Raw genomic sequence first — 5,466 nt, forward strand, 5'->3', positions numbered from 1 at the left:
TTGAGGATCTTAATAGTTCCAGACATTTATGCCTGGGAACATTAAGGCATTGCAATGTGTTAGAACATAAGACAGTGACAGAACATGCAGGTCTTTGCTGCAGGAACCTTTGACATGATGTTAGTTTATTTGGAATTTATTCTTTCAGTAATGTGAGATTATGCTCTAAGGCTACTGAGATCCCTGCCTCCAACACTATATATCTTGAACTAGGCTAACCTGTATTATTAAATTGTTTGAGAGTATTGTATTGACAGAGGACACGTCCCAGTGTAATGAAATAAGTTAATGCCCCCACTCACCTTTAACTCACAGAGAACAATTTGCCCAGGTAGCTTATGCGGTCAAATGTAGTTGAAATACTTTCCCAGTTTACTCACTCCCAACACTAACTAGTAATATTCATTATCACATGGCAAAGTTGTAGAATGGGGCTGGTGTAGAGGCAGATATAGAAAAATAAGCTACAGGAAAAAGCTCCCAGCTGAGAATTTTTTTTTTTTTTCTGAAAGTGGTTTGTATTATGTTTGGGATATTTGTCACATCATTTGGTATTTTTACATAGGTAATGAAAAAATTTGTTATCCCATGTCAAACCTTAGAAGTCTAAATATACTTAGTCTAAATACCTAAAATCGAAATACATTCTTTACAATCAAAATATATATGCTCCAATATCCTGACCCATAGGTAACCTGCTTAACCAGTGTCTAAATAAATTTCATATCCAGACATTACCAGAAGTCTTCAAATTCAGTTTTCTAGAGAGTAAGTAACATAGAAGTAAAAAAAATGAATATGAAAATCTGAACATTTAAACCACGCAGCATAAAACATCAGTCCTGTTCCCTTCCTCCTTTCTGTCTTCTCAAGGACTTACTCTGTTGGATCGTATGTTTATTTTCGCTTTCCTGTAACACTTCTTAGTGTTCTCCATGTGAGATGAGAAATAAATTTCCCTTGACCTCATATTTCTTATCTACAGCTACATCTTTCTAGAAAAGTATATTGAAGCATGTTGAAATCTCTTCTATTTCAATGGTGTCTCCATTACCTGACTATACATTCTTTTTTCATCTACTGTTTATAAAAAGCGTATCCCTAATCTGCAAATTCAATCTTCACTTGCGTTCTTGCTTCTTTAGCAGTATTCCCAGATACTGTGGTCACACTCCCTTGCAAAAAAACAAAACAAAACAAAAACCTCAGCTGATGTGTTTTCTTATTGTTTTTTGTTTGGTGGCTATATATTTGTTTTTGCTTTTTTAAAAATTGTTTCTTTTGTTGCCTTAATAACATAAGTCCCTGGAAGTCAGAACCTTTTGAAACATTCATGGATGCAAAGAAAGTACCAAATAAATAGTGAATGACTAAGAAAAAGTTATTCTTTTGGAAAGTTTTATTGCATATATGTGGTATCTAGGGATCTGCAGCCAATGTAACGACTACTAGCTTAATCAATAAAGATAAGTTGATTTTAGTGACTGCTTCAAAAAAAAAACAAATTCAGCTCTCTTCATGTTATCAGTTATTATCTTAGCTATTTTATTCATCTCTGATCTATTATTCCCTCCTAGTTTACTTCTGTTTTTTTTCTAGCTTTGTTCTATTTTCAAACAGATGCACTTAAGGCTACACATTTCTCTTTATGCTCTGATATACCTACATCTATAATAGTATCTCTCATGTGTCATATTTTCATTATTTCAAGATGTTTTGTACAGCTTTGTGTATTTCCTCTTACAAGTTATTTAGAAGTATATGAGTAATGTTCAAACATTGAGATTTTATAGTTGTCTTTTTAAAATAATTTATTTGCAGTTTAATTTATCCCTAGTAAAAGAACACACCAGAGGTTGATTTTCATAATTTAGTCTAAAAGAAAAAAAAGGGGTTTCATTTCTACATTAGGTATCACCTTTGTGTAACCTCCAGTCAGCAACTAGAAGTTTTTTTTTGTTACAATGCCTGCCTCTAACATCAGCCTTTTACTGCCTCCAAATTGCTGCTTTTAATTTTCTGTGTGCTGGGAAATCAGATAAGCAAGCACTTTTTTAAAAAATGGTGTCTAAAATAAGAGTTTGTAAGACCTGAGGGACTCTTCTATGAAGACAGCGCTTGGTTTTTGGCTCACAATCTATGTCACATTTATTTTTATTGAGGCCACTAAGAGACATGTGTTTGTTGATTTTCAGGCTCATGCCTCTGTGTGATCTGATTAGTTGAAGTTTATCAAATTTATAGTGAGTGCCCACTAAACAGCAGGGACTGGACCTGAACTGGATTTACAATTGTGAATAAGGCAGTATTCACCCTCAAGGCTCTTTGAGTTCAGTAGGGGAGAAAGTCACTCACAGAAAATGTGCGTATACCACAACAATTTCAATTAAAAATATTCAAAGATTGTGAGAACACACAACTAGGCACCTAACCCAGACTGGTGGGTATGCGTGCTTGTTGGGATGTTCACAGAGGAGATAAGGAAAAGAATTATGAATATTAAAGAATTAATAGATATTAGAAAGAGTAAAAATAAAGCCATTCCAAACAGAAGGAAAAACATCAAAAGTGCAGAAGCAAGCAAGCAAAGAGCAGAATGTATGTGGGTTACAATATGTAGGACACTGTTGGTAAACAAAGCGCATGTCAAGAGAGAAATAGTTGAAAAAAGTGATCATTGCTCTGCTTGAGTTTTCATCTGTGGCTAAAATGTTTTGATATACACTAAAGAGAACAAGAGAGTTACTGATAGATATGACATTATTTAAATCATTCTGTAAAAATTAAAACCAAATACATAGTTCTAAGCACTTTTGTTCACCAGTTGATTACATCTCAACACTCTTGTGCTTTGCATGTGGTATCTACTCACAATAAAAAAATTTATCTAAAATATTACGAACATCAGATGATAATGAACTGTTATATGAACATATTTACATTCTCATATTTGTATTTTTGAATTGGAAGAAAAGTAAATTAATCGATATACATAATCCTCAGTCTGTCTCACCTGAGCAAAAGCATGGCATGATTATTTCTTAAGAAATTTTGAGCCAGGTGAATCAGAATTCATTCACTTAACAAGTTATTTGTGGAATCCTTTCCATGTGTCTGATGCGGTTCTGGACAGAGAGGGTAAAATGGTGAACGGATACTGGCATATTTCTGACACTTAAAATCATCAGGTCTAGTGGACAAGGCAGACATCCATCAAGTAATCACAAAAAATAAATGTTAACAATGTTGTAAGGGTTACATGACACATACAAAGATGGTAATAGGAAGATTCGACTTAATCTGGGAGTATTGTTTCTCACAGGCTCTAAAGAAAGCAAAAAAGTTAACTGATCTAAATATTAATCAAAATTAACTAGATAATGGGAGACACAGTAAAAGGATTAGAAAGGGTATTTCAATCAGCCTGGTCAATATGTGCAATTTTCACTAGGATGAGAGTGCACAGACTCTCTCTGGAACGAAATGAAGGCTGAAGAATGTGTTATGGGGAAAGGACAGAGAGGAAGTGTGGTGTGACTGCAACAAGAAAGGACATGAGCAAGTCTGGGTAGCAACTCTAGGTGCCAGACAAAATAGAATCTCGTACTTACTTCAACAATTTTTTATCTACATAGTTTTTGTTTACCTAACTTTTAAAAATTTGAAATTAATTTCAAACTCCCAAAAAGCTGCACAAATTAGTTCAAGGAAGAGCCTTATACACTTTACCAATTCACTTATTTGTCATAACTTGCCATTTGCTTTATAATTTATTCATTCTCTCTCCCTTCCTCTTTCGCGTGTGTGTGTGTGTGTGTGTGTGTGTGTGTGTGTGTTCCCGAACCAGTATGTGTAGTCTGACTGTCCGTGTTTTAGCCCTGAAAGTCCCATGTCCCAGGAAGCTTGTCAGTTCAAGATTAAACAGAACAGTTAGTCACTCTAACGGGATCCAGCATATGATGGAGTATTAGACTTAGCTATCAGGTCTCTCATGATTTCCTTTAATGTGAAATTTCATACATTTTTAATTAAAGTTGTACATTTTTCTCAGGATATCAAATCTAGACATAAAATTTGAACAGCTATATATTAATGTTCCTCCTCTTAAGTATTAGTATTTTATGGTCCAAACAAGGTGTTATCTGCAACACTTTAGAAAACAATAAACTGTGTAAGAATGAGTTAAGAAAAGGAAAGTTAAGTTGGATTCAGAGCTCTGATAGATGCAGACACAAGTAAAATATGAAAAAGTTTTCATTGTTCATAAAGAGTTGTTAAATATTATAGTCAATAAACACACTGTAAAGTTACTATAAATTTATCAATGCTAAAGGAATACTTCAAGTACCTCTCAAAAATTAAGAAGTTTTATCGACTAATTAAACATCTGCAGTTCTCTTATAATGCCATGTGTTTATTTTGTCCATATAATCAAATATAATGACCAAACTCAATTTTTTCCCCTAGATTTGTATTATTGCTGAAACACATCACCATGAAACAGTTGCTTAAAAAAATACAAATATATTAATTTACAGATCTGGAAACCGGAAGTCCAAAATTACTCTTGTGGGAATAAAATCAAGGTGTCCACAAGCTAGTTCCTTCTGAAAGCACCAGGGAGAATCTGTTCCTGTCTTTCAACTACTCATAGCATCATCATTTTTTGGCTTGTGTCCCTATCGTTCTAATCTCTGCCATTGTCATCACATCGCCTTTCTTCTAATCTCTGGTACCTGTGTCCTTTTAAGGATCCCCATGATTGCATTAGGCACACCTACATAATCCAAAATGATATGACAACTCAGTATCTTCAACTTAATCACTTGTATACAATGTCTTTTTGCAATGTAAGAAAACATATTCACAGGGTCTGGGTCATGGACATTTTTGGGGTGCCATTATTCAATTTACCATAGCTCCCAAATTCTGTATTGAGTTCAGATCATATATGTAGCCCCTAAACATACAAGTACCATAAACGCTACTTGCCTGAAACTCAGCTCACTTGTGCCTACCAAGTCCTCCTCTAATTTATGTATCTCCATTTGAACTTTCTTCATTTTTAAATAAGCTTTCCCGATAAAAATTGATCACATCCAGAAATACGTTACTATTTAAGGCACTCTTTTCTTCCCTACTTCTCACACATATCCAGGGATTAAATCTCATCTGTCCTTCCTCCTTTGTATCTCTACTGGTGTAATCTCAGTTCAGGAAGTCACAAAGAACACTGAGATGGTGACTCAGGTGTCATTCCTAAGAACAATGTCCATTCTTCAGAGTCCGGATACTTTCAGTTTTTTTTTTTTTTTTTTTTTTTTTTTTTTTTGTAGCTCATTCGCCCAGGCTGGAGTGCAGTGGCTGGCACTTTCCCCAATGTGTTTTCTTATTTTTTTTTACTGCGATGGAAACTAGAGATCACATAGAAAGCTATAACTACTTGGAATGACTTCATACATACAT

At 34.4% G+C, this 5,466-nt stretch overlaps 1 long non-coding RNA gene across 1 annotated transcript; it reads right to left on the minus strand.

Moving 5' to 3' along the window:
- Nucleotides 1-880: 880 nt before the first annotated feature.
- LOC105529248 lies at nt 881-4,275 on the minus strand. The gene is made up of 2 exons (XR_001004481.1): nt 3,014-4,275; nt 881-1,175 (listed from the first exon to the last, which is right to left on the minus strand). It is a non-coding gene; the product is annotated as an uncharacterized LOC105529248 (long non-coding RNA).
- Between the last annotated feature and the right edge of the window lie 1,191 nt (nt 4,276-5,466).

Source organism: Mandrillus leucophaeus, unplaced genomic scaffold (genome assembly GCF_000951045.1).
Source record: "Mandrillus leucophaeus isolate KB7577 unplaced genomic scaffold, Mleu.le_1.0 Scaffold758, whole genome shotgun sequence".
NCBI classification, from domain to species: Eukaryota; Metazoa; Chordata; class Mammalia; order Primates; family Cercopithecidae; genus Mandrillus; species Mandrillus leucophaeus.